The following is a 25,854-nucleotide window of genomic DNA, read 5'->3' as shown; positions in this document are numbered from 1 at the left end:
TATCCTCTCCTATCCAATCACATCCGCACTGTACAGGCCACATATATCCTCTGTCCTATCCAATCACATCCGCACTGTACAGGCCACACATATCCTCTGTCCTATCCAATCACATCCCCACTGTACAGGCCACACATATCCTCTGTCCTATCCAATCACATCCCCCCTGTACAGTCCACACATATCCTCTCCTATCCAATCACATCCCCACTGTACAGACCACACATATCCTCTCCTATCCAATCACATCCACACTGTACAGGCCACACACATCCTCTCCTATCCAATCACATCCCCACTGTACAGGCCACACATATCCTCTGTCCTATCCAATCACATCCCCACTGTACAGACCACACATATCCTCTGTCCTATTCAATCACATCCCCACTGTACAGTCCACACATATCCTCTTCTATCCAATCACATCCCCACTGTACAGGTCACACATATCCACTGTCCTAACCAATCACATCCCCACTGTACAGACCACACATATCCTCTGTCCTATTCAATCACATCCCCACTGTACAGACCACACATATCCTCTGTCCTATTCAATCGCATCCCCACTGTACAGGCCACACATATCCTCTGTCCTATTCAATCGCATCCCCACTGTACAGGCCACACATATCCTCTGTCCTATCCAATCACATCCCCCCTGTACAGTCCACACATATCCTCTCCTATCCAATCACATCACCACTGTACAGACCACACATATCCTCTGTCCTATCCAATCACATCCCCTCTGCCCTATTCAATCACATCCCCACTGTACAGACCACACATATCCTCTGTCCTATCCAATCACATCCCCACTGTACAGGTCACACATATCCTCTCCTATCCAATCACATCCCCACTGTACAGTACACACATATCCTCTCCTATCCAATCACATCCCCACTGTACAGACCACACATATCCTCTCCTATCCAATCACATCCCCACTGTACAGACCACACATATCCTCTCCTATCCAATCACATCCCCACTGTACAGGCCACACATATCCTCTGTCCTATCCGATCACATCCCCACTGTACAGACCACACATATCCTCTGTCCTATCCAATCACATCCCCACTGTACAGACCACACATATCCTCTCCTATCCAATCACATCCCCACTGTACAGACCACACATATCCTCTGTCCTATCCAATCACATCCCCACTGTACAGACCACACATATCCTCTCCTATCCAATCACATACCCACTGTACAGGCCACACATATCCTCTGTCCTATCCAATCACATCCCCACTGTACAGACCACACATATCCTCTGTCCTATCCAATCACATCCCCACTGTACAGACCACACATATCCTCTCCTATCCAATCACATACCCACTGTACAGGCCACACATATCCTCTGTCCTATCCAATCACATCCCCACTGTACAGACCACACATATCCTCTGTCCTATCCAATCACATCCCCACTGTACAGTCCACAGATATCCTCTGTCCTATCCAATCACATCCCCACTGTACAGACCACACATATCCTCTCCTATCCAATCACATCCCCACTGTACAGGCCACACATATCCTGTCCTATCCAATCACATCCCCACTGTACAGACCACACATATCCTCTGTCCAATCCAATCACATCCCCACTGTACAGACCACACATATCCTCTGTCCTATCCAATCATATCCCCACTGTACAGTCCACACATATCCTCTCCTATCCAATCACATCCCCCCTGTACAGACCACACATATCCTCTGTCCTATCCAATCACATCCCCACTGTACAGGCCACACATATCCTCTCCTATCCAATCATATCCCCACTGTACAGTCCACACATATCCTCTCCTATCCAATCACATCCCCCCTGTACAGACCACACATATCCTCCCCTATCCAATCACATCCCCACTGCACAGACCACACATATCCCCTGTCCTATCCAATCATATCCCCACTGTACAGACCACACATATCCTCTCCTATCCAATCACATCCCCACTGTACAGTACACACATATCCTCTGTCCTATCCAATCACATCCCCACTGTACAGACCACACATATCCTCTCCTATCCAATCACATCCCCACTGTACAGTCCACACATATCCTCTCCTATCCAATCACATCCCCACTGTACAGTCCACACATATCCTCTCCTATCCAATCACATCCCCACTGTACAGACCACACATATCCTCTACTATCCAATCATATCCCCACTGTACAGGCCACACATATCCTCTGTCCTATCCAATCACATCCCCACTGTACAGACCACACATATCCTCTCCTATCCAATCACATCCCCACTGTACAGGCCACACATATCCTCTCCTATCCAATCACATCCCCACTGTACAGACCACACATATCCTCTGTCCTATCCAATCACATCCCCAATGTACAGGCCACACATATCCTCTGTCCTATCCAATCACATCCCCACTGTACAGACCACACACATCCTCTCCTATCCAATCACATCCCCACTGTACAGACCACACATATCCTCTCCTATCCAATCACATCCCCACTGTACAGGCCACACATATCCTCTCCTATCCAATCACATCCCCACTGTACAGGCCACACATATCCTCTCCTATCCAATCACATCCCCACTGTACAGGCCACACATATCCTCTGTCCTACCCAATCACATCCCCACTGTACAGACCACACATATCCTCTGTCCTATCCAATCACATCCCCACTGTACAGACCACACATATCCTCTGTCCTATTCAATCACATCCCCACTGTACAGACCACACATATCCTCTGTCCTATCCAATCACATCACCACTGTACAGTACACACATATCCTCTGTCCTATCCAATCACATCCCCACTGTACAGACCACACATATCCTCTGTCCTATCCAATCACATCCCCACTGTACAGTCCACACATATCCTCTCCTATCCAATCACATCCCCACTGTACAGACCACACATATCCTCTCCTATCCAATCACATCCGCACTGTACAGGACACACATATCCTCTGTCCTATCCAATCACATCCCCACTGTACAGACCACACATATCCTCTCCTATCCTAACATATCCGCACTGTACAGGCCACACATATCCTCTCCTATTCAATCACATCCCCACTGTACAGACCACACATATCCTCTGTCCTATCCAATCACATCCCCACTGTACAGCACACACATATCCTCTGTCCTATCCAATCACATCCCCACTGTACAGACCACACATATCCTCTCCTATCCAATCACATCCCCACTGTACAGGCCACACATATCCTCTCCTATCCAATCACATCCCCACTGTACAGACCACACATATCCTCTGTCCTATCCAATCACATCCCCAATGTACAGACCACACATATCCTCTGTCCTATCCAATCACCTCCCTACTGTACAGACCACACATATCCTCTCCTATCCAATCACATGCCCCCTGTACAGACCACACATATCCTCTGTCCTATGCAATCACATCCCCACTGTACAGACCACACATATCCTCTGTCCTATGCAATCACATCACCACTGTACAGTCCACACATATCCTCTTCTGTCTAATCACATCCCCACTGTACAGGCCACACATATCCTCTCCTATCCAATCACATCCCCACTGTACAGACCACACATATCCTCTCCTATCCAATCACATGCCCCCTGTACAGACCACACATATCCTCTGTCCTATGCAATCACATCCCCACTGTACAGTCCACACATATCCTCTTCTGTCTAATCACATCCCCACTGTACAGGCCACACATATCCTCTCCTATCCAATCACATCCCCAATGTACAGACCACACATATCCTCTGTCCTATCCAATCACCTCCCTACTGTACAGGCCACACATATCCCCTCCTATCCAATCACATCCCCACTGTACAGGCCACACATATCCTCTGTTCTATCCAATCACATCCCCACTGTACAGGCCACACACTTCATCTCCTATCCAATCACATCCCTACTGTACAGGCCACACATATCCTCTGTCCTATCCAATCACATCCCCACTGTACAGGCCACACATATCCTCTCCTATCCAATCACATCCCCACTGTACAGGCCACACATATCCTCTCCTATCCAATCACATCCCCACTGTACAGGCCACACACTTCATCTCCTATCCAATCACATCCCTACTGTACAGGCCACACATATCCTCTGTCCTATCCAATCACATCCCCACTGTACAGGCCACACATATCCTCTCCTATCCAATCACATCGACACTGTACAGGCCACACATCCACTCTTTCTTTTTCACATTTTCCATCCTCCAAACTGCTGGGTCACCGTATCATACAGCGCACCTGGAACCTGCTGGAATTAATGCACTCAAGAATATAGTATCTATCCTTATGTATCAATGCCTATTTCCCTATAGATTGTAAGCTTGCGAGCAGGGCCCTCCTATATTTTGACTGTCTGTAAATACCCTGTTTGTTGTATCACTGTCTGCTATTGTAAAGCACAACGGAATCTGCTGCGCTATATAAGACACTGTAACGGAATCTGCTGCGTTATATAAGACACTGTTAATAAATAAAATAAATAAACCAAAGCAAAATACGTACGTATTTAGTAATATGAACAGAAATTAATAAAATAAATGAAAAATTATTACAACATCGCTAAATACAAATAGCGGAACTTAGGCACCATTGTTAAATAAAGTGAAAGAAACGAAAGTACGAGAGTGATGTCATTCGATCTCAATTGTAAACAAAAACAAATGAAATCAAATGAAATATGACATCTTAGTAAATTTCCCTGAATAAGTCAATTATAAATGTCTGTAAGGGCCACAGGCCCATATCAGGTCCAGGCACTTCTGTGGAAGTGAAGATCATATGAGGAGAGAGAGGAGCCGGACTTATTATTTCATCCGCAAAGTTTGTGCTGTGACAGAGGTATCTGCGATGCACTGCTTCCATCAGCACCTCAGCAGGACTCACTAATACCCCTTTTACACCAGAGGTTGGACCCGGGATATTGCCGCTCCAGTCCGGGGCAAGGCATGGTGTAAATGGGCTGAAAAAAAATAACACGGGTACTGTTCCCCGGGAATCTGACCCGGCAAATGTTCAGGGTCGGACACGGGGCTTATCTGGGGCTCAGGGTGGTGTAAATGGTCATTATCCGGGTTATTTGGTGAGTAGAGGGGCGCAAAGAGCTGATTGGTGCTTCTGCGGCTCTGGCAGATGATGTCATCTGCTGGAGACCCGCACAGGGCGCATGTAGCAGCGCAGCAGCAGCGTTACAAATATTGGTGTCGAGATCTAGACCTCTCAGCCAAGTGTGAAGCAAGTAGCACAGGGTAAGAAGCTGCTTCAAACTCTCAATTGCTGAAAAGTACAGCACAAACTGCAACACAGCTACTCCGTCTGCCATCTTTGCTGCAATGCTGGGAGCAGAACCCACTCCCTCCCTTTTCCCTTTCTTGTGACCTCATCTCAAACAGCCCAAAGGTCCATTTTAATGACACCAGCAAGGAAAGACAGGGCTGATCCGTTTTCAGTGTGAAAGGGCCTTACCCGGGAATAACCCGGATTGAATTGCAGTGTAAATGGGGTCTGAGGCAGGGCATGCCCTGGCAATTTCCCGTGTTCGATTTCCCGGGTCCTAGACGGTATTCTGGTGTAAAAGTGGTATTACACTGCTGTGGTCCCTGTAAGCTGAATACCGTTCTGGGCCTAACATCGATTTAGTATCATACCGGTGAGCTGTCATCATGTGAGTGAGAGTGTGACCCATACGGCGGCATTAACCCATGTGAGCCTACTGTGGACTGGGCATCAGAGACACTGCGTGACAGAACTGCTCAGTGCAGTAAACACAGTGCCCATACTGCTGGGAACAGAATAATACAAAGAATAAAAGTAATATTATGTATGGGAATAAAATAATTTCTGGATTGTTGTCTAAGGCACTCCCGGTAACCTATCCCCAGTTTTACTTAACAGTAAGTATATAATTAAATAATTATTGAATGCATAAAGAATATATATCACTGAAATATTTTCAACATAGTCATCTGATGAAACTGCTACTTGTGGACAGTAGGGAAACCTGCTTGGTGATTCGGTCATTAGAATGTGCACTGATCTCAGTGTGAATCACTTACAGTGACCGGTCATTAGAATGTGTGCTAATCTCAGTATGAATCACTTACAGTGACCGGTCATTAGAATGTGCACTGATCTCAGTATGAATCACTTACAGTGTACGACCATTAGAATGTGTGCTAATCTCAGTATGAATCACTTACAGTGTACGGTCATTAGAATGTGTGCTAATCTCAGTATGAATCACTTACAGTGTACGGTCATTAGAATGTGTGCTAATCTCAGTATGAATCACTTACAGTGTACGATAATTAGAATGTGCACTAATCTCAGTGTGAATCACTTACAGTGTACGGTCATTAGAATGTGTGCTAATCTCAGTATGAATCACTTACAGTGACCGGTCATTAGAATGTGTGCTAATCTCAGTATGAATCACTTACAGTGATCGGTCATTAGAATGCGTGCTCATCTCAGTGTGAATCATTTACAGTTGACAGTCATTAGAATGCGCGCTAATCTCAGTATGAATCACTTACAGTGACCAGTCATTAGAATGCGCGCTAATCTCAGTATGAATCACTTACAGTGACTGGTCATTTTAATGTGCGCTAATCTCAGAGTGAATCACGTACAGTGACCGGTCATTACAATGTGCGCTAATCTCAGTGTGAATAATTTACATTGACCGGTCATTAGAATGTGCACTAATCTCAGTATGAATCACTTACAGTGTACGGTCATTAGAATGTGTGCTAATCTCAGTATGAATCACTTACAGTGACCGGTCATTAGAATGTGTGCTAATCTCAGTATGAATCACTTACAGTGATCGGTCATTAGAATGCGTGCTCATCTCAGTGTGAATAATTTACAGTGGACAGTCATTAGAATGCGCGCTAATCTCAATATGAATCACTTACAGTGACCAGTCATTAGAATGCGCGCTAATCTCAGTATGAATCACTTACAGTGACCGGTCATTTTAATGTGCGCTAATCTCAGAGTGAATCACGTACAGTGACCAGTCATTACAATGTGCGCTAATCTCAGTGTGAATAATTCACAGTGACCGGTCATTACAATGTGCGCTAATCTCAGGGTAAATCACGTACAGTGACCGGTCATTAGAATGCATGCTAATCTCAGTGTGAATAATTTACAGTGACCGGTCATTAGAACGCATGCTGATCTCAGTATGAATCACTTACAGTGACCAGTCATTAGAATGCATGCTAATCTCAGGGTGAATCACGTACAGTGACCAGTCATTAGAATGCATGCTAATCTCAGTGTGAATCATTTACAGTGACCGGTCATTAGAACGCACGCTAATCTCAGTATGAATCACTTACAGTGACCGGTCATTAGAATGTGCACTAATCTCAGTGTGAATTACTTACAGTGACCTGTCATTAGAATGTGTGCTAATCTCAGTGTGAATCATATACAGTGACCGGTCATTAGAATGCGCACTAATCTCTGTGAGAATCATTTACAGTGACCGGTCATTAGAATGCACGCTAATCTCAGTGTGAATCATTTACAGTGACTGGTCATTAGAATGCACGCTAAACTCAGTGTGAATCACTTACAGTGACCAGTCATTAGAATGCACGCTAATCTCAGTGTGAATAATTTACAGTGACCGGTCATTAGGATGTGCACTAATCTCAGTGTGAATCACTTACAGTGACCTGTCATTAGAATGTCCGCTAATCTCAGTGTGAATCATTTACAATGACCGGTCATTAGAATGTGCACTAATCTCAGGGTAAATCATTTACAGTGACCAGTCATTAGAATGTGCACTAATCTCAGTGTGAATAATTTACAGTGACCGGTCATTAGAATGCGCACTAATCTCCGTGTGAATCATTTACAGTGACCGATCATTAGAATGCACGCTAATCTCAGTGTGAATCACTTACAGTGACCAGTCATTAGATGCACGCTAATCTCAGTGTGAATAATTTACAGTGACCGGTCATTAGAATGTGCACTAATCTCAGTGTGAATCACTAACAGTGACCTGTCATTAGAATGTCCGCTAATCTCAGTGTGAATCATTTACAGTGACCGGTCATTAGAATGTGCACTAATCTCAGGATGAATCTTTTACAGTTACCAGTCATTAGAATGTGCACTAATCTCAGTGTGAATCATTTACAGTGACCAGTCATAAGAATGTGTGGTAATATCAGTGTGAATCACTTACAGTGACCGGTCATTAGAATGTGCAATAATCCCAGTTTGAATCACTTACACTGTCCAGTCATTAGAATGTGCACTAATCTCAGGGTGAATCATTTACAGTGACCTGTCATTATAATGCGCGCTAATCTCAGTGTGAATCATTTACAGTGACCGGTCATTAGAATGCACGCTAATCTCAGTGTGAATCATTTACAGTGACCGGTCATTAGAATGCACGCTAATCTCAGTGTGAATCACTTACAGTGACCAGTCATTAGAATGTGCACTAATCTCAGGGTGAATCATTTACAGTGACTGGTCATTACAATGTGTGCTAATTTGAGTGTGAATCATTTACAGTGACCTGTCATTAGAATGTGTGCTTATCTCAGTGTGAATCATTTACAGTGACCCACAAAAAAGATTGGTAACAGTCTGCGCTCACACGGAACAGCTGCTAGAGAATCACACCAAAATAGGACTACCAAAACCCGAGAGTTACATGCAAGTGGATCCCCTCAGCGCTGTTCACAGGATTTTTCTTAGAAATGTTTTTCTTAATAAGCCATTCACATCCAGGGTATTCAGGCCACAAAGGAAAGAAAAATAATTTTCTTGGTTACCATCAACATATATTGTTGTATACTTGAATGGTCAACCACCACTATGACTCACCTAGACTGGCTAGGAGAGGTTCACATCAAGGTTTCTTTTATACGGTCATCAGATTAGGTACATATGGAACAAGACTCACCTAGGGTCAATGCCCTATGTACATCCAAAGGTTTCTTTTCTTAGAATGAAGTATACACCGGGACACTTGCAAATTCTCCAAAGTAAAAAGTTCACAATTTATTGATAAAACAGGAAGCTCCACATCACCAATACAGTCGCGTCCTAATCCCTCACCCGGAATGGGGGCTAGTCAGGGGCACTAAATCCACAGATGTTGTAGGGAATGGTGGTTAGAGTCCTGAATAAAATCCTTTAAGAACACCAACGCGTTTCGAACAATGTTAGTTCTTCCTCAGGGTGTAGTATAATGCTAAAATGATCCTGGGGGGGTTTATATACCCTAAAGCCTCCAGGTCATATCTAAAACCCAGCAAAATCCACATAATCATATACTTCATCTATACCTATTTCCATACAAAACACGATCCTAGAAGTTTCTAAAACGTATTATTAAACATATCCCCAACATTTGTAAAAAAGACACCAATATGTTATACATAAAACCAGCCGTTCTATTTACAAATATTATGTCCCGCAGATCCAGGTCTTATTTTTTAGTTCAGCGTCCGTTCCCCGGGCTTCCGCTTCCGGGGACGGGCGTCACTTCCGTCCTATGCAACGCATCTGCGGGTCAGCCGGGACTTCCGTCACTTCCGGTTTTGTTGTATTCCAGAAACCTTGCCGCGGCTGGAACAACAATCTTGTCTCCTGGATACCCTCATAGACTTCCGGTATCCACGGAGCGAGGATCATCAATCTAGTGAGTGTCCCCACATCCAGAAACGATCATGTGACGCCCATCGTGCATACATATATAAAGCATACAAAAAGGGAGAAGTTAGACATTGAAAAAAGACACAGTTTTTATGCACAGTTTATACAAGAAAACACTTCAATTCAAAATCGGCATTCAAGCCGCGGGGAGCCAAAGTTTTCAAATTATAAATAAGACGCATTTCCATCTGAGAAAGTCTGACATCTCTGTCATCCTTTCTCCAATTAGGACTGATGACCCTTATGCCACAGAATGCTTTTATTTGTCTGGGGTCACTGCCATGATGGATTTTAAAATGCTGTGACACATTGTGCATCTCTACCCCCTTCCTAATGTTTCTCACATGTTCTGCGAGACGCACTTTCAGTGCCCTAGAAGTCTTCCCTATATATTGCTTATCACATGAGCAACATAACATGTAAATACAGTATTTGGAGTCACAAGTTATAAAATCCTTTATTAAAAATACTTCTCCTGTTTGGTAGGATTTATACTCCATGATCTTACTACTGTTGGATTTGCATATTTTACAGATGCTGCAGGTGCCGCATCTGTGGAAGCCTTTAGATTTAATAGCATTCCCATTCTTTGGCACTTCTCACTACCATATTTTTGATGTTATTGGCCCTCCTATAAACAAATTTGGGCACAGGTCCTATGTATTTTTCCAACAATGGGTCATTGTTGAGTATACCCCAGTGCTTCCTTATTATTTGTTCAACCTGTTTATGTTGTGTGTTGAATTTTGTGATGAAAGGTACTCCCATTAGTTTCTCCTTTTTCTTCTTGGGTCCTTTCTTAATGACCTCCAGTCTATTTAGCTCGGCCCCTTCTTTTAGTGCATTCCCCACCTTGTCTGGATCATAACCTTTTGCTATAAATTGAGATTTCAAAACATTTGCTTGGTTGTTGTAGGTCTCTAGATCAGTACAATTCCTCCTTATTCTGTAAAACTGACTTTTTGGGACGCTCTTTTTCCAGTTCTCATGATGGTTGCTCTCAAAGGGAATGTAGGAGTTACAGTCTGTGCTCTTTACATAGTTTCTTGTCTTCACAGCATTGTTATCTATATAAATGGATAAATCCAAAAAATGTACCTCCTGCTTGCTCTTTTCAAATGTGAGTTTAATGGATAAATTGTTATTATTAAGATGTTGTGAGAAGGTCTCAAGTGAGGATACGTCACCCCTCCAGACGAACAGAATATCGTCAATGTACCAGGACCAGGACACCAGACTGGCACCGTATGGGTGGCCACCCCAAACGGAGGTGGCCTCCCACCACGCCATGAACAGGTTGGCATAGCTCGGTGCCAGTCTGGTGCCCATAGCTGTCCCGGTCAGTTGCAGATAATAGGACCCCTCATACCAAAAGTAATTGTTGGTTAAAATGAGGGATATACCCTCTAAAATAAAATTCTTTTGATCATTAGATGTATTATTAAGATCCAAAAAGTATTCAACTGCTATCAGACCAAGATCATGCCCAATTATGGTATACAAGGAGGTCATGTCGGCCGTGACCAAAAAATTACCTTCCTCCCATGTTGTCTCTTGTATTATCTGGGAGGACAGAGATGGTATCTTTTAGAAAGGAGGGCACTTTCTGTACCATTGGCTGGAGTAGCGAGTCCAGGTAATGGGATAAGTTAGATAGTATGGAACCTGTCCCTGCCACAATTGGGCGTCCCGGCGGATTCTCCTTGCATTTATGGATCTTGGTTAGCACGTAAATAACCGGCACAGAGGGTGAGGAAATGGAGATATATTCTTTAATGTCTTTAGTGATTACGTTTTTCTTATGATATGTTTCTAAAAAGGTTTCTAGTTTGGACTTTATTTTATCCGTAGGATTACCTCTTAACTTCTTATATGTAGGACCGTCAGACAATTGTCTCATTATCTCCTCCTGGTATTTGGTGGTATCCAGGATCACTATGCTACTACCCCCCTTATCGGCGGGTTTTATAGTGATTAGTTTGTTTTCTTTAAGACTTTTGACCACTTCCCTTTTTTTTTTTTGAGAAGTTGGGGTTCCTAACAGCTAGTCAGGCTGCCCCTGACTAGCCCCCATTCCGGGTGAGGGATTAGGACGCGGCTGTATTGGTGATGTGGAGCTTCCTGTTTTATCAATAAATTGTGAACTTTTTACTTTGGAGAATTTGCAAGTGTCCCGGTGTATACTTCATTCTAAGAAAAGAAACCTTTGGATGTACATAGGGCATTGACCCTAGGTGAGTCTTGTTCCATATGTACCTAATCTGATGACCGTATAAAAGAAACCTTGATGTGAACCTCTCCTAGCCAGTCTAGGTGAGTCATAGTGGTGGTTGACCATTCAAGTATACAACAATATATGTTGATGTAACCAAGAAAATTATTTTTCTTTCCTTTGTGGCCTGAATACCCTGGATGTGAATGGCTTATTAAGAAAAACAATTTCTAAGAAAAATCCTGTGAACAGCGTTGAGGGGATCCACTTCTTGTTGTGTATTGCATTTACAGTGACCGGTCAGTAGAATGTGCGGTAATCTCAGTGTGAATAATTTACAATGGGCGCTCATCAGAATGTGTGTAAACTCAGTGTAAATCACATACAGTGGCCGGTCATTAGAATGTGTGGTAATATCCGTGTGAATCACTTACACTGACCGGTCATTAGAATGTGCACTAATCTCAGTGTGAATCACTTACAGTGACCAGTCATTAGAATGTGCAATAATCTCAGTGTGAATCATTTACAGTGACCGGTCATTAGAATGTGCAATAATCTCAGTGTGAATCATTTACAGTGACCGGTCATTAGAATGTGCACTAAACTCAATGTGAATCACTTACAGTGACCGGTCATTAGAATGTAAGATAAATTTAGGGTGAATCACTTACAGCGGCCGGTCATTAGAAGGTGCACTAATTTCCTTGTGAATAATTTACAGTGAATGGCATTAGAATGTATACTAATCTCAGTGTAAAACACTTGCAGTGGATGGTCATTAGAATGTGCAATAATCTCAGGGTGAATCACTTACAGCAACCGGTCATTGGAATGTGTGCTAATCTCAGGGTGAATCACTTACAGTGGCCAGTCATTAGACTGTGGGCTAATATCAGTGTGATTAATTTACAGTGGCCAGTCATTAGAATGTGTGCTAATATCAGGGCGAATCACTTAGTGACCGGTCATTAGAATGTGCGAAAATCTCAGTGTGAATCACTGACAGCGGCCAATCATTAGAATGTGTGTTAATCTCAGTGTGAATCATTTACAGAGGACAGTCAGTAGAATGTGCACTAATCTCAGTGAGAATCACTTATGGTGGGCGGTTATTAGAATGTGCACTAATGTCAGTGTGAATCACTTACAGCGTCCACTCGAAAGGGGGGGGGGGGGCAGGAGACAGGTGGCATCTCTGGTACTCAGTAAACTTCTCGCAGCTTACAGAGTCAACAAGAATGACTTCCATGTGAATCAGTTACATGGTTTACTGATTAGAATGTACATTACTCACAGTGTGAATCAGTTACACGTCTCAGTGATTACAAGGTGCCATTACTCATAGGGCAGTATTCAATGCTGGAGGCGAGCGGTGACAGCGAGCAGGCACCGCTCGCCCCGTCAGTATTCAACTGACCCCATGCATACACCGATGCCTTCTGACTCCGTTTTTGGAGCGAGGGGAAATCTGAGTATTTTGCCGCAGAAGCAGAGAGGCTCGCAACTAAATGCAGTGGGCTCCCTGCAGTAGCCATGAGCCTTGCGGTTAGGATCACTGTTTTTCTGTAATCCCCACCGGCCACTGGCACCCGCATTGATTACTGCAGGGTGCCAGTGGCCGGTGGGGATTACAGAAAAACAGTGATCCTAACCGCAAGGCTCATGGCTACTGCAGGGAGCCCACTGCATTTAGTTGCGAGCCTCTCTGCTTCTGCGGCAAAATGAGTCAGTCACAGGGCTCAATGATTACAATGTACATTACTCACAGTGTGAATCAGTTACATGACTCAGTGATCAGAGTGTGCCGTTACTCACAGTGTGAATGAGTTGCATGACTCAGTGATTAGAATGTCCCATCACTCAGTCTGAATCTGTTACAGGACTCAGTGATCAGAATGTGCCATTACTCGCAGTCTGAATCAGCTACATGACTCAGTGATCAGAACGCGCCATTGCTCACAGTCTGAATCATGGTTTTTATTTGGGTGGTTACTGCGCTATGTGGTTTAAGCAGCTTTTTTATAACAGACTGTGTGGGGGATAGTAAAAAGCGCTAAAAGAAAAAATTCTGAAAAAATGAGATGATTAATTTTGAGTGGTTACCGAAAATGAAAAAGTGATTAGTAGTAATGTTTACACCCTTTTGGGGAATATGTAAAAAGGATTTGTAAATGGACTGTCGCTCTCCCTAACAATGACCCTTACGTGCTTCCGGTGTGATGATGGTAACTCCGTGTGCCAGATTGTGAACAGCCGGGATGCCGCCTGATGTTATTGCGGCTCTGTCCTGTCCGTTTGGCTGTATGAGCGGCAGGGCGCACTGTCAGAGCCGTCGCTTGATGTTGTTGCGGCTGGCTCAGTGCGCGTCCGTGACTGCCGGAAGTTGGAGATCGTGGAACCGGAAGTTCGCCGCGGCCGCCGGGCAGGGTTTCAGGGTGAGCTTGGGAGCAAGTGTGAGAGTCCTCCTGAGTGCTGGTATTGCTGGCTGTAGTGCTCCTCCAGTGCACACAGCCACCCACGTGTGCAGAACAACATCAAGCGACGGCTCTGACAGTGCGCCCTGCCGCTCATACAGCCAAACGGACGGGACAGAGCCGCAATAACATCAGGCGGCATCCCGGCTGTTCACAAGCGCTTTTTACTATCCCCCACACAGTCTGAATCAGTTACATGACTCAGTGATCAGAATGTACATTACTCACAGTGTGAATCAGTTACATGGCTTAGTGATCAGAATGTGCCACTACTCACAGTGTGAATCAGTTACATGACTCAGTGATCAGAATGTACGGTACTCTTTACCTAGAACGGCGCCCATCGGGGTGATCGCGGGATCGCGGGCAGTACATAAACGGCCGCGACGCGATGCCCGCGATCACCGCGATTTTCCCATAGGGAACAATGTTAAAAAGCCAGATTGACCGCGATTTTGCATTCAATGCCTCAATGCCCGCGATTTTACCATAGGAATCAATGTTAAATGGGCTACAGAGCCCAAATAGGCTCAATTAACCCTTAAATGTCACCCCAATTTTTTGACGCCACCCCACGATCCACGCCAACCCGAAGCGTGGCGAGCGCAGCGAGCCCGCGAGGGGCGGCGGTACGCGTCCTCCGACCTTTTCATGCCCTACTATCCACGTCGGCGTGGAGTTGAGAATAGAATAGTGTGGCGAGCGCAGCGAGCCACCGAGCCCGAAGCGTGGCGAGCGCAGCGAGCCCCGCGAGGGGACGCGGATACCTTCACAGTTATACGCGTCCCCTCGCGGACTTCACAGGTGTCCGTGGCGACGCCGACACCTGTGAAGCCCGCGAAGGGACGCGTTTACCTGTGAAGGTATCCGCGTCCCCTCGCGGGGCTCGCTGCGCTCGCCACGCTTCGGGCTCGGTGGCTCGCTGCGCTCGCCACACTATTCTATTCTCAACTCCACGCCGACGTGGATAGTAGGGCATGAAAAGGTCGGAGGACGCGTACCGCCGCCCCTCGCGGGCTCGCTGCGCTCGCCACGCTTCGGGTTGGCGTGGATCGTGGGGTGGCGTAAAAAAATTGGGGTGACATTTAAGGGTTAATTGGGTCTATTTGGGCTCTGTAGCCCATTTAACATTGATTCCTATGGGAAAATCGCGGGCATTGAGGCATTTTACATTAAAATCGCGGTCAATTAGGCTTTTTAACATTGTTCCCTATGGGAAAATCGCGGTCATCGCGGGTACACGATTTTGATGTACCCGCGATTTACCCGCGATGACCGCGATTTTTTACCCCCGACGCCCGCGATTCTGATCGCGGGCGCCGTTCTAGGTAAAGAGTACCGAAAGTACATTACTCACAGTGTGAATCAGTTACATGGCTCAGTGACTAGAATGTGCCATTACTCACAGTGTGAATCAGTTACATGGCTTAGTGATCAGAATGTACATTACTTACAGTGTGAATCAGTTACATGGCTCAGTGATTAGAATGTGCCATTACTCACATTACATAGTTACATAGTAGGTAAGGCTGAAAAAAGACTTGCGTCCATCTAGTTCAACCTGGTATAGATATCCATTGCTGATTTGGTAGGTTCTGATATTTTACAGACAGATTATATTTCTTATTTGTACCCATGGATGTTTTTCTCCAGTAAATGTTTGTCCAACTTTGCCTTGAACGCATTTAATGAGCCAGCCGCTGCCACCTCTCTGGGAAGAGAGTTCCAGAGTTTGACTGTTCTGACCGTAAAGAAATTCTTTCTACTAGCTGAATCAAATCTTTTTTCTTCTAATCTATACTCGCAGTGTGAATCAGTTACATGGCTCAGTGATCAGAATGTACATTACTCACAGTGTGAATCAGTTACATGGCTCAGTGATTAGAATGTGCCATTCCTCACAGTGTGAATCAGTTACATGGCTCAGTGACTAGAATGCATTAATCATTTGTGCATTTAATGACACTAGTCACTAGGTAACAATATGGGTTTTCTCCAGTGGATCTGTTATTGCGCTGATTCTTTTATGTCATTTATGGAACTAATAGAAATGTGTTTGTGGCTGAAGGAGCAGACACGTGATTATCTGGGGAAGATGCTACAGTACTTAGGCATATATAGAACCCAGCCGCATTTTAAGAATCTCTTAATACTACACGAGCTCCCTACGCTGACATGCACTGCTGGGGCTCATTAGCTGTGTCGTGGATGCTGTTAAGAAATCCATAAGGTGATTCCCGCTAATGAACAGTGCAAATGATTCTGCTAACTATCTAAAGATTAATAATAGATAGGAGCGCTGTAACAAACAAGTTTGTGTCCCTGGGGATATCCGGAGCAGAGGGAATAATTGGATCAGGAAAACGTCAGAAGGCGCTCTCATTTCCATGCTTTTTTGGTGTTTTAAGGCCGATCGCTTCTAGCCACAAGTAAGAAAGTATCACCAAATATTCAGAGATATATAAATATTATCTTTATTCAACCCCATGGATGTGATCTTATCCCTCCTTAGTAATTAGTTATTATAGGAGCTGGTGCAGGAAAAATGCCATTATTAGGTTTCCATGGCAATAAGGGAAGAGGCATGAGATCAACTAATGGTAATGTAACCCTGGAGGTGGCATTTATTCATTCATCATCACATTTCTATGCAAATTTATAAGTAAAAGTTTAGTTCCATCAAGACATAAGACTTTCCCATGGGGGTATGGGTCAGAGTCAACCTAATTAATGTTCACACTCAATTAGTCGACCAATATTGGTTGCAGGCCAGAGGTTGACACCCTGAAAAGGTTGGCATGGATTAGGACAAATGGTGGACACAAGCAATAGATTGACATGGAAAAGGTCAATGTGAGTTTTTCACGGTTATGGTGTCTATGGCGATGTGGACAACATCGGCCTTTCCTTTAGGATCCCACATTGACCCTACTTGTAGCAAGCATTATAATAAATGATCCAGACACCGGTCCTGCTAAACCAATGCACTTTCCTTTATTGGGATGTCACAGTGTAACAGCTGGCTTAAGACTGGATCGCCATAAAACAACGGATTCTGCTTACGATAATTCCTTTTCTTCAGAATACTTCATGGCAGCCCACAATGGGTTCATCCCTCTCTCCCTCATCTATTAGACAGGTATTTTTTCCCTAGGAAACGCCCCTCTTCCTCCTCCTCCTCCTCCTCTATGAGTCAGCTCCTCCCCCTTTCTATTAGTCTTTGAATGCCTCTGCCACTGATCCCAGGGAAAAAACACAAACGGGGGGGGGGGGGGGGGGGGGGGGTATACCAAAGCAGGAGGGAGGGCTTACAACACCATAAATCAATGCCTGCCGCAGGACTCTGCCTCCAAACTGTTCCTCCGACACATCTAAAGCATAGTGCTTAGCGAAAGTGTGCACAGACGACCATGTTGCTGCTTGGCATACAGTATGTCCTTGATCAAAACATTAGCTTCTCTTGCCCAGGAAATTTACATCGCTCTAGCCGAGTGTGCCTTTATTCCTTCCGGAACTTGACGACCCACTTTCTTGTACGTAAAGCTGATTACTACTTTAAACCATCTTGAGATGGTTTGTTTGGATGGAGCAAATCCTTTCTTTGCCCCTTGTTTAATAACAAACAAGGACTCAGTTTTCCTGAAACTGGCAGTCCTATCCAAATAAATCTTAATTGCCCTAACCACATCCAAGGTATGGAGATTCTCTCTCTCTCTCGCATTTGTCGGTTTAGGGAAAAAACATGTTAAGATGATTTCTTGATTGATGTGGAATGAAGAAACCACTTTAGGTAGAAATTATGGTGTGGTTCTAAGGACTACTTTGTCCGAAAAGAACTTCAAATAAGGTTCCTGGAATAATAATGCATGTAACTCACCCACTCGTCTGGCCGAAGTGATGGTGACCAGAAAAATAATTTTCCATGTTAGGAATCTCAACTTGGTCCTATCCAATGGCTCAAACGGAGCCAATATTAGACCAATCAGAACTAAATTAAGATCCCATTGAGGGATCACCGACCTAACTCTTGGCCGGATTCGTTTTATTGCCTGACAGAATCTTTTTATTAGATTGTGTTCTGCCAGCTTCTTATCCAACAAAGCACTCAATGCTAAAATGTGTACCTTCAACATTGCTACTGCCAGACCTTTGTTGAATCCTTCACAAAGGAACTGTAGAATATGTGAAATATTCGCATTAGGAAACTCAAATTTGTCTTTTGACCACTCAGCGAAGATCTTTCAAACTATATAATAAATGTCTGAAGAGACCTTCTTCCTTGCATGTAGAAGGATGTTGACCACTACCGAAAACAGACCTTTATTCTTCAATTGTTTCCTCTCAATTTCCAGGCCACTAAATGTAGCTGTTTCGGATCTTGACACCAAACCGGACCTTGCCTCAACAGTTTGGTAAACACTGGGAGAAACCATGGTTCTGCCACAGCCATGCTTTCCACCATAGACCACCAAGCTCCCCTGGGCCTATACGGGAGAATGACTATCGCATGTACTTGTTCTGACCTGATCTTCCACAGAACTTTGTGAATGAGCGGAAATGGTGGAAAAATGTAAACCAGAGAAAACTTCCACTCCTGGGACAGAGGGTCTACCCCGTAAGACCTGTGTGCTGGAACTCTGGAGAAGAACTGAGTTGTCTTCGCCGTTACCATGAGGTTTATCTGTGGTTGACCAAATCAATGCACTATTTGCTGGAAGACCGAGTCCTCTAGTTCCCACTCCCCGGGTAGGATGCAATTTCGGCTCAGGAAGTCTGCCAACTGATTGTCTACTCCTACTGGGAGTGCTGAGATTGACAATAGACACCTCTCGGCCCAAAGCATGATGTCTTGGATCTCCTCCAACAACAGACGGCTTCTTGTCCCTCCTTGTCTGTTGATATACGAGACTGTGGTTGCGTTGTCTGAAAACACTCGAAGATGAGACCCTGCAATGTCTGTGCTGAAGGCTTCTAATACCATACGAACTGCTCTTAGCTCCCTGTGATTTGATGACAGTTTGGATCCAAGTGGTGACCAAACGCCCTGGCTTGACAACAAATCGTCCAGATACTGTAGGCCCACACCGCAAGTGTTTTCTTTCTGAGACATTCGATGAGAACCACGAGCACCTTTGTAAACACCCTTGGTGAGGATGTGAGGCCAAATGGAAGGCAAGTAAATTGAAAATGGCTTCTTCCCACGCAGAATCTTCGATATTTTCTGTCTTGCACACAAATAGGGACATCAAAGGAGATCTATAGAGATGAGGTAGTCATTTCAGCCCCATTAGAATGGACCTGGCCATTTCCATATGAAACTTTCGTTTCTAAATTGTGTCGTTCAGATTTCTTAAATCTAAGATAGTCCTAAGTCCTCCAGAAGGTACTTGTATGTTAGTTGGGCGCCCAATAAGCTATTTACTTAGTTTTACGCGTCCCCTCACGGGGCTCCCCACACTATATAAAATCAACTCCATGCTGACATGGATAGTGGAGGTATGAGCGTACTAACTATAGTGGGTGCCCAACTAACATATAAGTACCCTCGAGAACTTTTTCTTATGACAAATAGACGTGAGTAGAAGCCTAGACCTCTTTCTGCTTCTGGGACTACTTCGACCGCTTCTGAGTCTACTAGGTCTTTTATGCTTGACTTTAGAGCTTCCCTTTCTGCCCCTGGGCTGGGGAGCTTTGAAATTAAAAATCTTTCCCGTCTGGGTTTTGAAAAGAATTCTAGTCGATATCTATAGAGATGAGGTAGTCATTTCAGCCCCATTGGAGACCACCTCCAACACCCAATTGTCCAGGACAGTCTGCCTCCAACTTTGAGCAAACTTCAGTAACCTTCCAGCCACCGGGACCTTTTCCACGGGATATGGCTTGTCACTGCTTCTGAGTACCTATCTTAATTAATTGTCGAAAAAATGTTCTGGAGGTCCCAGACACATATCTATCCCGAAATGGCCTACCAGGCCTATAGGATCTGGTTTGTCTAAAGCTTTGCCTGGGATGATCTTCCCCTCTTGTCTTGTGGCAATCTAACAGACTTGCCCCAGACATCCTTTGTATCATCTGGTCCAACTTACTCCCAAACAGGAATTCTCCCTCAAACGGAAGGGTAGCAAGTTTGTTCTTAGTTTAAGAGTCTGCTGCCCAGGACTTAAGCCACAGGGCCCTCCTCGCCACTACTCCTGACATCAAAGACTTTGCTGAATAATCCAGCACGTCTAGCGATGCCTCGCACATATAATCTACTGCCAGTTGTACTTGCACCAGGCTTTTGCTGATCTGCTCTCTGGTCACTTTCTCTTGTAAGTCATCCTGTGAAGAGGAGCACCAGATCCTAAGTGCTCTGGCCGAAGAGGCTATGGCTACGCCTGATTTTAAAGATACAGAGCTGGATATATGCAACCTTTTTAATGCATTTTCCATCCAAGTGACGTACCGTCCTCTAATGTAATGGTTGTCCTAGTGGTGACTTCAGATACCGCCGCATCAATCTTATATTGATATAAGACCACCAATTAAGGAATTCCGCATCCTCAATAGGGTACATGCGTTCAACCCTTTTTACTGAGCCAATGCGTTTATATGTATTGGCCCACTCCTTAGTTAGGATCTCTTTCACGACTTTGTGCACGGGAAAGCACCTCCCTTTCTTAGACCTATCTTCAAATAGGGACTCATACTCAGACTTAATCGGCTGTTTGTAATTTAAAGTCTTATACAGATCTTTAAGGAAAATTTCAACAAGCTCCAAGTTAAACAGGTGCTTCTCCTCCACCAGTTCACCGGACTCTGCGCTGGATGCCAAAGACCCCTGTCTAAGTCATAATCCAAACTTGTCTGAGACCTGGACCTTGTCTGAGACCTTAAACTCCTCTTTAGTAACAAAATTTCTCTTCATCCAAGCCATTAATTCAGTTAACTGAGATGAAGTCCCAACACCAGCCGCAGAATCCTTAACACAATCCTGACACATAGATTCTTCACCAATAAAGGATTTATCACAAGCCACACATGTCTTAGGAGACTGTTTCTTCTTAGCTGCCTTCTTCTTGGTAACAGCAGGCACACTACAATAGATAGAACATAACTTACCCTAACTCAAAAAAAGAAATAAAAACCAGTCCTCTAACAGAGTACTTACCTGGGCAGCGACGCAGTTGCCTTCTGAGAGGCTTCCTTCATGGTAAAAGCACAAATTACTGCACACCGCCGGTATTGCAGAATACAGGCACCTCTGACCCTGGGCAGGTGCCCATTACCGCCCAGCTGGAACGTACGCCGGCAGTGGAACGCACAGCGCTTCCACCCCCTCTAGCCGGAAGGAGTCAGGACGGGTCGTGTCACCGCTGTGCACCCGCCCCGCTCTGCCAGTGCTGGACGTGGCTCAGACACGCCGGAAGATGCATCCTGTCCTCAAGCGCCGGTGAGAGCATGCTACTCGCCAGACGCTCACCGGCACCCAGCCGCATACAGAAAGGGAGATCGCGGACCAGACAGGGGGACCATGCTGGAGTCCATGCCACCGGCCAGGACTTACTCAGGGATATGGCTCCTCCATCCCATGCTGCCCAGAACCGGCAGCATAACGCCTACCGGTGAGTGAAAAATAACAAAACCTGCACTACCTGTACCTAGGAGACAGGAAAAAGACTAATGGCAAGGGGGAGGAACTGACTCATATAGAGGAGGAAGGAGAGGGGCATGTCCCAGGGAAAGACTACCTGTCTAATAGATGAGGGAGATAGGGATGAGCCCATTGTGGGCTGCCATGAAGTAGGAAGAAGAAATACATATTTAAGAATAAAACATTATATATTACATATTATATTTGTTTTATTCTTAAATATTTTCCTTTGTATGTATATAAGACATTGGGGTACATTTACTAGGAAGGTACAAACGGGTATGATGAGGATTGGCCAAAACTACGGATGGAGAATACAGCAAATTTACAAAGCTGCCATGTTCTCCAGATTCCTATTTCCAACGGTGAAGTGAGCTTTCCTGGCAGTCAAATGCAGATGAGGCTAAAGCATCGCACAGATCAGTGGAATCCGTCATATTTATTTATTAACAGTTTCTTATATAGTGCTCACATATTACGCAGCGCTTTATAGAGCATAGTTATAAGCAAAAACACGGATTACAGTACAAGACAGTATAGGACAAGTATTGTACATGGATAATATGGATAGTTGCACCAGGGGACAGGACACTGAAGCAATTATCAGGGTGGCAGAGGTTTATATATTCTAAGAGACGCACATGAGGAGAGAGGGCCCTGCTCGTGAGAGCTTACATTCTAATGGGGAGGGTTAGACAGACTGGGGTGATACAGAAGGGGAGGGGCAGACAGGGGTGACACAGAAAGGGAGGGGCAGACAGACAGGGGTGACACAGAAGGGGAGGGGCAGACAGGGGTGACACAGAAAGGGAGGGGCAGCCAGACAGGGGTGACACAGAAGGGGAGGGGCAGACAGACAGGGGTAACACAGAAGGGGAAGAAGTGGGCATAAACAGGTTAGGATGAGAGATGGTCGGGTTTTATGCAGGAAGGTGGGAAGAGGTCAGCTTAGTCTAAAACATTTTAAGTCTAAAAAAGCGCTGGGTCATCCAAGAGTAGACAGCAGAGAGACAGTTGGAGAAATGAGTGAGGATAGAGATCAGGAAAGGAGCGGTAGATTTGAGTATTATCAGCATAGAGGTGATAGTGGAAGTTAAGTGAGCACATAAGCTCACATAGGCCCTTATTCTGATCGGTGCGTACTTTCCCGAATTCTTACGTAGCGTGCCGTGTGGACATCGTCCGTAGAAACGCCCCCCGAGCCTCCGCATTCGGACGGACTCACTCTTTAAGAAGAGGGCGTGTGTACGGACGACATACAAACCTTGCGTGTGCGGTGGTCTTACAGCGTAAGCACTTTCTTACCGCGTTAGAACGGACGGGAACCTGGCCGTACGCACCGATGCGGTGTATTTACTCACAAATCACCACTCTTATCAGAACACCCAAATCTGTAACATGACCCACTTATGCAATTAGGCAACCTCATTCAAAAGGGATTGTTTTTAATGGTCATCTATTATTTATCTAATTGATAATTAAACACTTTACTACCACTTTACATTAACCCTTTCATCATGCTAAGTTCACCACATTTTTTGTATGCATATTACATCATCAATTATTCTTCACCTGCAAACACACACAAACAAATCAACACACTATGTACATCTTTACAATAACCTTCACTTGCAGCCACTTTTATGCACTAAACCCATCTATATATACTGTATATACCTTTTGCACCTTACATAAATAAACACCACTATTTATACTTATATACTTATATTTATACTTATACTGTAAAATTATACAATAACACACAGACCACTTCTAACTTTAACTGGAAAAATTTATTAACATCTTACAAAAGTAAAAAAAAAAAGGGTACTTGTTTCCTAGCACGGCCACACCGATTTACATCGGGGTGGTCGTGTCGGAAAAATCGCGTCGATTGCATCGCATGCGATTTGGTCGCATGCGATGCGATCGACGCGACCGACCCGATTTTTTGATTGAATGAAATGTAAATCGGGTCCCTGGGACCCGATTTTACATTGAATTCAATGTAAAATATTCCCTACACCCCCAAATTTAACTACGTAAACCCCACCCCACGATAGACGCCAACCCGAAGCGTGCGCGTCCTCCGACCTTTTCATTCCCCTACTATCCACGTCGGCGTGGAGTTGAGATAGAATAGTGTGGCGAGCGCAGCGAGCCACCGAGCCCGAAGCGTGGCGAGCGCAGCGAGCCCCGCGAGGGGACGCTTATACCTGTGAAGTTATACGCTATTACACTATTCTATTCTCAACTCCACGCCGACGTGGATAGTAGGGGAATGAAAAGGTCGGAGGACGCGCACCGCCGCCCCTCGCGGGCTCGCTGCGCTCGCCACGCTTCGGGTTGGCGTCTATCGTGGGGTGACGACGGGGACATCTATAATGTGAAATGGGTCATATTGGCCCATTTCACATTTTTCACATTTTCTCACGATTTCAATGTTAAAAAATATTTTAACATTGAAGCCTATGGCAAAATCGGGGGCATCGCGTCGGTCGCGTCGGGACGAATGTTAATGGTCCCGACCGACGCAATGCCCCCGATATTGTACCTTTGCCGACACGATCCTCACGATTTCAATGTTAAAAAATATTTTAACATTGAAGCCTATGGAAAAATCGGGGGCATCGCGTCGGTCGCGTCGTGACCAATGTTAATGGTCCCGACCGACGCGATGCCCCCGATATTGTACCTTTGCCGGCAAAATGGACCTGATTTCAAAGGAAATCGGGTCCATCGTGTGGATCGTGTACCTTAACTTAAAGGTACACGATCCACAAGATTGTGGCCGTGCTAGGAAACAAGTACCAAAAAAAGTCTTCAGACCAGGAGGTCGCAAACATTCTTGACCTCTTCTGCCATGAGCAGAAGGTGCTGGTGCAGTCTGAGGAGGGCCCCTCTCAACCCCTCGCCTTCTTGCCTCTGGTCATCTGTTAAAGGGGGATCAACATTAATTATGCTAATCAGGTAGACCTTGTACAGTCAATCCTAAGTACCTACAGCATGATAAATCATACATACAAACAATTACATAGGCAATACTGTTTGTAATGGAAAAAATTAAAATGGGCCCACACACACACACTGGCTTACACTACTGAATATGTGACTGATAAAAATCTCCTGCCTTAACAATCACCAATCTACTAGAAAGCTACATCCAATACAACATGCCACATTTTGCCATACATATATACCTGCATGTCACTGCTTAATAGCTAAACTGCATGATAGATAGATACATAGATGGATACATAGATGGATGGATGGATACATAGATGGATACATGGATGGATGGATGATACATAGATGGATGGATGGATACATAGATGGATGGATGGATACATAGATGGATGGATAGATACATGGATGGATGGATGGATGGATGGATACCACATTTAAAGGCTAGCCTAGTCCCTCTACCCCTTACTTCCGGAATTATTGTCACATTGACAGATAGGTGAAACTGCTGCACTAATCCGCTTCCTTACACCAAACAATTTCTAAAGTCAATGCATCCTACAAAATAGTTTTGCAAAATACATGGCAACAACACGGGCCAACTGGCTAGAGGGGGGCCCAGGGGAACTGCCCACTTGGGACTCCATTATAAATCACGCCTGACCGTACTCCATTGATGTTTTATTTCTGCTAGTATAGAAAGGCCCTCCATAAATAAACACTCATCACCTACGTGAGCCTCCAGATTCCACGTTTTTTGCTTGGGCCTATAACCCCTAAGTGTGTCTGTT

The 25,854-nt window shown here is 44.8% G+C and overlaps 1 protein-coding gene across 5 annotated transcripts in view; it reads right to left on the bottom strand.

The window, feature by feature from the left end:
• Positions 1-25,854, bottom strand: part of LOC146009505 (uncharacterized) — a 225,369-nt gene that overhangs the window by 134,234 nt on the left and 65,281 nt on the right. For 2 of the 5 annotated variants that reach the window (XM_083149941.1, XM_083149944.1), the window contains exon 5: positions 24,251-25,032. The exons of 2 other annotated variants lie outside the window; for them this stretch is intronic. The gene's annotated coding sequence lies outside the window, so the exon portion shown is untranslated. Of the gene's footprint in view, positions 1-9,104; positions 9,761-24,250; positions 25,033-25,854 lie in introns of those variants that run through there. One more of the 5 variants, XM_083149943.1, reaches the window with a different exon arrangement.

This window comes from Crinia signifera, chromosome 6, assembly GCF_055691185.1.
Source record: "Crinia signifera chromosome 6, ASM5569118v1, whole genome shotgun sequence".
Lineage (NCBI taxonomy): Eukaryota > Metazoa > Chordata > Amphibia > Anura > Myobatrachidae > Crinia > Crinia signifera.
Note: the sequence above shows the minus strand (reverse complement) of the source record. Positions and strands in the feature narration are given on the sequence as shown.